At 32.5% G+C, this 10,660-nt stretch overlaps 1 protein-coding gene across 10 annotated transcripts in view; it reads left to right on the forward strand.

The window, feature by feature from the left end:
- Window positions 1–10,660, forward strand: part of LOC118736224 (protein no-on-transient A-like) — an 89,718-nt gene that overhangs the window by 41,136 nt on the left and 37,922 nt on the right. For all 10 annotated transcript variants that reach the window (XM_036466336.1, XM_036466358.1, XM_036466331.1 and 7 more), the window contains one exon: window positions 6,986–7,059. The gene's annotated coding sequence lies outside the window, so the exon portion shown is untranslated. The remainder of the gene's footprint in view (window positions 1–6,985; window positions 7,060–10,660) is intronic.

A 10,660-nucleotide genomic window follows, 5' to 3' on the forward strand; every position in this document is an offset into this window, starting at 1 on the left:
TTTAAATTGTTTAGTCTTAATATTAAAATATATACAATGTGGTTGTTCACGCTGATTAGGTATTTCATTGTTTCTTAAAAAGAAGTTGGAAACTGTGTACCTACATATTTACTTATTTAAAAACGTCATTTAGAGTCAGGTAATGTTTATGAAGATATTAACATTCATATATATGCATCTAATACGGGAAGACCGATTTTCCAAAATATATATTTACATATTAGAGCCTTGAAATAAATGATTTTATTTGGTTTGTAAACTTTTTCTATACGTATTATGTACAAGAATTTACAATGACCTGAATTGTTACTCTAATAAAAAAAGTTGGTTATTTTTCCTTACATTTGGTAACTTTTTCGTTTAATCTTGGTTAGAAAGTTCTTTGAGCGGCGGCAACACTGTACAGCACACACAAGTGATCAAAAAAGCCTACATAAATATATAGTATTGCCATATCCCGCGGCAAATGAGTTAAAAAAGATTTTTTTTCTTGCAGTTGTTGGTAGACAGAAGAATGACCTTTTGTACTAGAGATACGTGGATGTGTGCGCGGATGCATAACTGACGACCGCAATATGCTCGTAAAATTATCAGTGTCAGCTACAGTTTTCAGTGGAAAAATGACCGCGAGGCTGAAAGATGAAAGCTAATCTTGCTACAAATTGCAACTGACAGCGAGTTTTGTGGACTTTGGCAAAGAGAAATCCATATATGTATATGTAGATACATATGAGGCCATGAGAGCCTATCTCCAAAATATTTTGCTTCTGTATTTTCTTTTTCAGCTGTTTAACAGTTCGCTGCCTAAAATGCCACATCAAAAACATTCATGCAAACAAGAATGTTTGTGTTTATTTAGTTTTAACAAATACAAAAACGAGAGTCTGGCAAGCACTGTTGCCAACTTAGTGCTTTTCTTAATTCAAGACGCGGAAATTTTTGAGTTTGGTGCTTTGTGCGTTTTTTAGTGAAATGGCACTATGGCAATCATAAGCGCAAGAGCATATGTTTGTCAAAAAAATATGTGGCAGCACTTTCAATCATGCCAGAATTACATACGGTAATTAAAAAAAAAATTAAGCAAAACGAAGGAAAATCAATATTCAAACAGCGTAAATCTAAGCGAAACGGCAAAGCTGGACACAGCTGAAAATTAGAAAATAAGAATAAGCTTAGACTTTGTTGATTTTTCAATGTTTCCTAATAAACAATCGTGGTACAAAGCTCAATAAAAATATTAAAAATAATAAAAATGTTTACGTCGCGTTGTTTTGACGAAAATACTTGAACTTATAGAAAATAGAATAAATTCGGCCGCCGAGCAAAAAACATTAATTTTTATTAATTTGAATCGGCATACCTACAATAAAATTTTGTATGCATAAAAGTCCTCCAATAAAAAATTTTGTGCTTTTTTCGAGAAAAAAACACGATTCTTCTTGGGTTTTCAAATTCAAAACACTGGAAACACTGCTGGCAAGTCTGATTCTCTCACCGCTCTCAATTTCCGTAAGGTCGTAACTTAAGAACCTAAAGTCTACAGGTTCTTAAGTTTCTTACGGTAAGTTTCTTACGGTTGCCAAAAATTGTATTTGCTCACCGAAGCTCTTGGCTCAAGCCTTATCCATTCATCCTGAAATATACTAGCCAGAAATGCGATTGCTTTATAAAAGAGAGAACAATTTTGAAAGATGATTGTTTTTACTCTCTACAAAATAATTTGTGCAACCTCACATACGCGCTTTTGCATTATCTTGATATGCGGTTTCGTACTTTAAACGACGATATGTATCGTTTCATGTGTAACCAAAGTTATTTTGGATACAATTCACTAAATTAGAAGTTACATGCGAGAATTTATACATAAAAAAGCCGTAACTAAGTGAAATTTTATATTGCGATGAAATGCATCATAATCAATCAACAAATGAATTTTGGATTTTAAGTTAGTTACGGTTTATACGGTAGATACGCCCTTTTTAGTAACGGGATTTTTTAGCAACTTGAAAATTGCACTGTATTATATTAGTATTAAATGGGCTAGAAAATTGCACACCACAATTTTTTCTAAAGATTCTGATTAATAAGTTTGAAATTTGGGTGAAAATTTGCGAAATTTTTATAACGCTTGTACAAAGTTTGAAATCTGAATTTATATGGGGTAATCATGTTGTATATTTAAGTATGTTGTTAATTGACCCTAATACAGCATTATAATTTGTTTTATTTTTAACAAAATATTGGATATGTACAGTGAGGTTGCAAGGCTTTTAAAGTTAAATTTATTTTATTTTTTCATAAAAATATGGTTCACGCTTTATCTGAAACATTCAAATTTTTACAGAGCTTAGAAAAATTTAACAAATTTTCATTAAAATTTGAGCTTTTTAATCTGATTGTTTTAAATTTTTTTGAAGTTGCAGTTTTTTAGCAAATGAATTTGTAGTACCATAAAGTTCAAGTTTTAAGCGTCTGTAGAATCGCGTTGATTTTTTTATTTTTTTTTATTGGCGGCTTTTAACACTTTTTTCCATTTCCATATCTACAAGCACAAATTTCTTATGGATGAAAATTCGCAAGAAAATTTGCAAAGAAAATTAAAAAAAAAAAAACCACCGACAGTTTTTATAAATTGCATGCACTTGTAATATGGAAAACCCCCTTCCAGTTTAAGATAGATGTTTGATAGCGATAAATGGCTGAGTGATGCCTAAAAAAAAATTCTTCTGAACTAATTCGGCTTTTTGTGCAAACTGCCACAAATCACACAGACAGTGTTGTTGTGCTTGGGTATCCGGTTGACAAACCTAAATGGCAGGAGGAGTTACATATGCACATATTTACATATATTTGATCGAGTTTGTCATTATTAGAGTCTTACTTCTGCTGGTAGCCGTGAAACGGCCGATCTTACACTGTTGTTGTTGCTAGATGTTAATATTTTTATTTGAAGGAGCCTTACTGCAGATGGACGGACGGAAAGACAGTCACAGCTTAATCGATTTATCTTTTCACATTTGTCTATATATACATATCTCAATTCCTTTAGGCTGTTACAAAACAACCGTTATGTTAACAAAGTTATAGTACCTTTGTGAACAGGTCCGCTGGGGTATAAAAATACATAACATTCGAACAATTCGTTAACTCGAACAAATCTGGTTTTCATTAGTTCGAGTTATCGCGAGTACACTGTATTTACATATTCTACATACATATACATATGTATGTATGTCTATTTAAAGGATGCGTTTTTATGTAGCATTTGTTGATCAAACTTTAAACGACCGATATGCAAAATGGTATCAATGCTGGTGTAAGTCGGTATTTGTAACATTTCCGATCGCATTTTATCCACCTACAAAAAAAGAGAAAAGATACATACATAACTGGTTGTGAAATTGCGAATGTAGACGCCCATCAAGCGGCGTCGAACACGCAAACGTTCCGAACAAAATTTTGAAAAACTGCAAAAGAGGCGAAAAAATAGTGAATGATTTATAATGAAAGATGGCGAAAGCCAAGCGTGGTAAGCGAAACACCTAAAATTGGTCAATGTAAAATGGTGAAATGTGGCGCATACATTTATCTTCCGTTGAAAGTTAGATACATACGTACACATACATATGTACATATCTGCATACAATGCTAGTAATGGGTAATGCCATATTCGTACATACATACATATGTATGTACATTCGATAATGCGGATAAAAGCAGTGACTTTGGGATAAAGCGACTGTGCTTTGAACTTGTATTGCCGGTTCCGCCCACTGGGTGGGGAGACGTTGACTGAAATCGTTCAAATAAAGCAACGAAACAAAGCTGCAAATTGATATTGGTTATTGATTGAGATTGGTCAAAACACCGAGGCTGTCAAATAAGGCATGATGAAATAACCAAGAGTTGATCTTATAAGTTGAGCATCTTGCTTTTATGATCAAAATCTCATTGAGGACCTTTGCTAAGTAATGAGAATGGACATGCCTTAAAATCTCCGTTTTTCTCCGATCGAAAATCACCAGTACAAATCGCTGATTTCTCAAAAAGTTGAACAATTCTAATTTTTATATCATTTTCTTAATTTTATATTATTCGCTTTAACAAAAACATAGATTCTGTATGTGACAAACAAACTTATAGCGCCCCTAAACCACACAAAATCATTGGGCAACCCGAGACTTGGACAAATCAATGTTGTGGAAAAAAAGAATAATTAGAAAAAATGTAATTTTTTATCGCTATTTTACAGCACCATCACCATCTAGACATCAAAATCAAAAATATACTAAAAATCGCGCAGTTGTCGGCAAACGCAATACAAATTACTGTACAATAACACAATCATGAACAAAATAACAAAATGATTTTGATTTTAGTGCAATAATTGTGCAATTTAGTTCGAACAACCCCATATAATCCCTATAACAGCGGCGTATGCAAAGAAATTCCAGTTTGTATTTTCCTTACAAGAGTTAAGAAATCAAACTCATAAATATCTACATATACAATTTCAAGACTTTAAATAACAAGGAAAAAATTATGTGCCTTTAAACTAGTAGTAGTAGTATTCATAGTTTTCAAAAATTAATTTCTGCCGGCCAAAAGTATCAAAATGGGGCAGTTGTGAACAAAAAACTATCAAAGTATCAAATCTGAAAATTTAGAAAAAAAGTATCAAAAATGATACAATTGTATCAAAACGGCTACACTGCTCGGGACCGTATTTTTTGACACTTTTTCATTTCCAAAATGCTTTTGGAATATACAACGAAAACCCGTATTTCTATAAAATGTTTAAAGTTTTAATATAGAGTAATAACGGTACTAGTTCAAAAGCGCAAAAGTCTCGCAAACTGACAAACTGTGGAATTTTAAACCCTCGCAAATGAAATGTCAAAATTGTAGGAAAGCCATTTGCACAAAAAGGGCAACTTTGCGCGGTGTGCTGTGCAACCTTTGCAACCTGTGCCTTTCACTTTGACTTGTGCTCAACGCTTTTAACCCTGGAAGTGCTTCGCTCTTTTGACCCTGTCTGCGGGCTTTTAATCGAAACGACTAACACCAACTTTGAATAGTAGAAGTATTAAATACATATTATTTCCTCTGTTACATATAATAAACAAAATGGTAAATTACTTCAGAGAGAGGTACGAAGTGAAACACGATTTTTGTTAGTCGAATCGAATAACGAAGCACATCCAGGGTTAAGAAATGATTGCAGTAGAACTTAAATATTTACCGAAATTCGCGTTTCAACTGTTCAACTTTTTAAATTAAATAGTTTTATCAAATAACTAAATGTCACAAATAGCACAAAATATAAAAAGAAGTCCTTATGAAACACACAGCTCTAAGTTGCCCAATTGCACAAACTTAATGAGTTCCAAGAAAAGCGTACTTATTGATTTTTTCTAAAAAACTGCCACTCATTCCACACCTTTTAAGACTAGTCTAATAACGGGCTAAGACAATGGCATCTATTTTTTCGCATTTTTAAATTAATGAAAAACTAACAAATTTTATCCAACTGGACGCCAAACTCTGCCTGCGTAAAATGAAATGCATTTATCAAAAAGACAATACATTGTAGAGGAAGAAATGCGCTACATAATTGCGTAATCAATTGTAATCGTTTTCCTTAAAATTTTGTTAAACGCTTGGATCTCGTACATGGCGTATGAGTAACATTGTTTCCTGCTCATATCTCGTACAAAAAAAAAAAAGAAATCATTGAATTAGGTTGGCAAATTACGGGAAAGTAATAGGTCACAACGTAGTACTTCCTACTGCAATTATGTAGAGAATTTCTTGCTCCGCAATGTGGTATTCTTATTTTTTTTGATTCATGGCGTTGAGTAAGGATAGTGCCTTTTATATAGAAGAAAATGCCTAGCACCGTCAGCAAAAAAAAAAACACAATATTAAAACTCAACACGATTTTCTAGCGTCTTGAAATCTTCACTTTTACCTACCTAAATTTAAACTGCTAAAATTTCTGAACAAAAAGTTTAAAATTTTTGGGTGTAATTTATTTAAAGTTTGTTGAATTTTTAAAATTTTTGTATAGAGTTTGATATGTGGATTTATATGGGTCTGGTTATGTAATGTGCTAGAATTTTATAAAAAGAAACTATAAACATTAAATAAACAGAAGAAAAATCCAAAACTGGTCAAAATGTCACATAACTTAATGAGCTGACAACAAGGTTATTTTGGTCAGTTTTTGCTATTTGTCTTTTGTTTATTTAATGTTTATTATTTTTATAGAAAAGTCAAGCTGGGTATACAACAAACAACGAATAAATTCAGATTTCAACCTTTGTACAAAAATTATTAAAATTCTGTAAATTTTCACCAAAGTATCAAACTTTTTAATCAGAATCTTCAGAGAAAATTCTGGTATGCAGTTTTATAGCCCATTCAATTCTAGTCTGAAGAAGTGCAAGTTTCAAGCTGCTAAAAAATTCCGTTGTATGTACATATGTAGGTAATGGGCGAGTCCCTTTATGCTTATTTCTACTTAGGGCATCATTTAGTATTACCCTTCCCCTTTAACCTTAATTTTCGCTTGTTGCGATTCGATTTTACTTTCTTGAGATATATCAGTTTTAATGTGCAGTACTTGGGTATTATTTAGCTATGATGACTCATGCTTACGAAGTAATACTCGAGAAATCGAAATCGGATCGCACAAAACGAAAATGAGTTCTAAAGGGGAAAAGTAGTGCTAAATGGTGCCCGTAAGTAGAAATGAGCAAACAAATTTGTTGTTCTCATAAGATAACCTCAAATATCGGCAAAACCAGTGTTTTTGGCACTTTGAAGTTAGGATATTTAAAAATCCTGACATGCTAGAGCAATTCTGCGGCCAGATTTGGATTCAGCACCAGAAACGATATGTTTTACTCAGATGGTTGAAAAAAAGGAAAAACTTTTCGAACTATCAGTTATCAATTTCATGTTTTTTTTTTTTCTTTTTCAGGGCAAATCAACGCATATGATGTCTTTTCAACTGTAGCCAAAAGAAAAAAACTGTATGCGTATAAAGGAAACCAGGTATGTGGAAAACTATCTCTTTAAAAAATTATTGTTTTATATTTTAATAAAAGTAAGTAAGCTTAAGATACGTATGTATGTAAATATATTTAATCTCATAACAGATATCTGTACCTTATGTTTATTTTCGCTCATACATACAGTTGTCCACAAAATAATAGAAGTGCACCAGTCAAACTATTTTTCTTTTGTTTGTTTAATGTTTTAATGTTTTTTTATACAAGTCTAACAGGTTATAGAAAAAACACCATATAAATCCACATTTCGAACATTGTTCAAAAATTATGAAAATTCGACAAATTTTCACCAAAATTTCAAGAATAAAACAACTGGTAAGCCCATTAAATTTTAGTGTAATAAAGTGCAAGTTTCAAGTTGGAAAAAAAGCCCGTTGATTTTTGAGAACTTTTTTGCTTGAAGGTGTATCGCATTTTTTTCCATACGAAGTAGTGGTGGCTAACTATCGTTGGCACTATCGATAGTATCGATGGGGTATAACTATCGAAAGTACATTAACATCGATGCTATCGACGATATTTCATACCTACTCTGGCGATCAAAAGTGAGTGCATGCTGTTTTTTATTATTTGCAATGTTTTTCAAGTTAAAATTTTTTGGTGAAATATTATTCACGCTTTAGTCAAACATTAAACAAATTTTCATCTAAATTTTGAACTTTTCAATCTGGATTTTTAGAAAAATTTTGGGTAAGCAGGTTCATTGGTTATTTGATTCTAGTAAAACAAGTACAAGTGAAACTTGCACTTATTAAACCATGATTTAATGGGCAACAAAACTGCATAGATAAATTTTTTTCTAAAACTTCTAATTAAAAAGTTTTGAAATTTTTTGTTAAACTTTGCGGAATTTTTATAATTTTGGTAGTAAGTTTGAAATGTTAATTGATATGGTGTTTGTTGTATAACTACCAAGACTTTTATAAGAAAATAATGGACATTAAATAAACAAATGAAAAATTGTCAAAGAACACCAAACTCCTATTATTTTGTGGACAACTGTATATCTATGTATATCCATTAATATATTAAAATAAATATCTTATATGTACAATGAGAACTCATTTATTTTATGTGCATGATTAAAATTAGCTTATGCAGCTTAGTATTTTGCTTGGATTAAATGTGTCCTTCTTTAGGTAAAGTACTTATACATATATGTAAGATCATAAAAACTTACATATGTAATACTTTCAGTTTTTTTTTATGCACATATTTATACACACATATGTATTGTAAATAGAAGGACATCTCTCAGCTGATTAAAAATAATTAATTGTAAAAAAAACGGTAATTTTCATCATCCCTTGGAGGATCTTCAGTTTCCACGAATGCCGCCAAGTTAACTAAAGCTCCAGTTGCGGGCGATCTTCCCGAAACCGTATGGCCTTTTCTTTTCTCGAGAAAAATGTCACCTTATATGGCAACATTATCAGAGTGCAACATTTTTACGCAAGAGCATGCAATATTCATGTAAAGATGCTGAAAAAAGAACACGAAAACTTGACAGCCCGGTGACAGCGTTTCAAGAAAAACCGCTACTCTTCGGCTTCGCTATAATGTTTGTTTCTACTTTTCTCAACATGTTGCCCCCTGGCGGGACAAAAGTGCAACATTTTCTGCCCTTGTTAATGCGTAAGGGCGAGTGTTGCCCAGCAGATTTGGATTCCTATTTTGTAATAATTATTCTTCAAACACTGGATATAAACGCAATAAAATTATAAATTTCATAAATGGCAGTTTATTATCAGTTATATGAATACCCTTGTTATAATGAAAGTGCATTGTATGATTTTATTAAAACTAATCAAATAAATGGCGAAAAAGTTAAAGTTGGCATTTTTTTGCTCTTTTCTCATACCCAAAATGCAACCTTTTTACAGGGTGTGGGTGAACATTTACATAATTGTGCCATATATTGAGGCAATATTTTCATTGAGAAAAGAAAACGCTATAAGTTTACGTTATTGGCAAGCGTTATTCATAGCTTCATCTATGCAGTACTTACTGTATATTTTCTAATAATGCGTGTGTTATTGTTAGCGCTTCGATATCTCGCATATCTGAGGCGCCCTAATGTACATACATACATTTATTACAACGTTCGTATGTGCACCATGTTCGTATGAAGGTGATGCATATCTTTGTAAACTCTTCGTTGTATTTTGTTTGAGAAATCAAAGTAAACCGTTACACAGGTTTCTAATAAGATGTAGCTGTTTAGCTCATCTGCTATGAAACTGATGTCAATTGTTGAAGTCAACAATTACGTCTTAGAAATGGCTTGATGAATATGCTGCCAAATGAACAGCTGATAAATGTAAACAAATGAAATTGCCATAAATACAGGTAGTGGCGTCGATAGTAGGTTTGTATAGTAACTTCTCCAGTAAAACATTGCAGCGAGAGCGTAAAAGCAAAATAGAGCGTAAAATTGAGAAGAAGAGAAAACTAGCAGAAAAAGTTAATGAACACAAAACTAGCAAAAACTTGCAAGGAACAGTCGTTGCACTGTTTTGACATTCTGCTGTAAACATTTTACTATTTATAATTCAGTCTTAAACTCTGCTTTACACACAAGCACTTACACAGTCACAATATTTTGATTTAAACTCCTTTTACTTTTGTTTGTGCTAAACCAATTCAACAAATGGCGGCTTTTGACATTTATTCTTCTTCTTCTTCAGCTAGCTAATTTCTGGTAGTAAAAATTTCACTAGCAAGAATTTGCAGCTCTCCCGTGTTGTTACGCTCTCGATTCAGTGCTCTCTTGCAAATTTTTTGGGTTATCATACGCTTTTCCAGTAAAAATTTGCAGGTTCCAGTACAAATTAGTACTGACTATTGGTTACTATACAAACCTAGTATTTCGAATTCAATGCAGCCGTAATTTTTCAATGCTATAGTGAATTAAACAGTGTATAATTATATAGTAAACATCTTAAAGAACATATATTTAGAAACGTAGTATTATTATAAAATATTTTAGATACTTTATCACATCAGTAATAAAAAATAGAATTTATTTGCAACTGTCACATAACAAAGCGGCGTTAAATTTAATAGAAGCGGCGTAATAGGGCTTTCGCACGAGGCGATTTTTCAGCCCACTTTTAATTGAAAGGCTTTCAACTAAAAGTTGCCAAAAATCGCCTCGTCCAAACGGCCTTTCAACTAATCGCTTCCAACAAAGTTGGTCGCCAGCCAACTTTGCGCTCGTTCAACATTTTTTCCTTGCAACCCTGCGTTCGTTTACATTCTGTATACATACCACCATTTTGAAATTGTATTCTGGCGAGTGGCTTGGTAAAACTTGGTAAAAAAGCACTTTTACCAACGCTTGGCTTACCAAATTTACGCCAATTGATAAAATTTTGCGATTTAAATTCATTTTTAAATAATCTAAATAACAATTCGTGTTGAATCGGAAATCGCCTCGTCTGAATAGGGATGGCAACTTTTTCACTTTCAACTCCTCATTCAACTTCGCATTCAACTTTTGTTGCCTGTAAAATCGCCTCGTGCGAATGCTCTGAAAGTCTCTTCGATCAGCTGTTTAGGCTGGCGGGTTCCGCTGGAAAAAA

This window comes from Rhagoletis pomonella, unplaced genomic scaffold (assembly GCF_013731165.1).
Source record: "Rhagoletis pomonella isolate Grant_MI unplaced genomic scaffold, Rhpom_1.0 Rhpom_scaffold_00001, whole genome shotgun sequence".
In the NCBI taxonomy this organism is placed as follows: Eukaryota; Metazoa; Arthropoda; class Insecta; order Diptera; family Tephritidae; genus Rhagoletis; species Rhagoletis pomonella.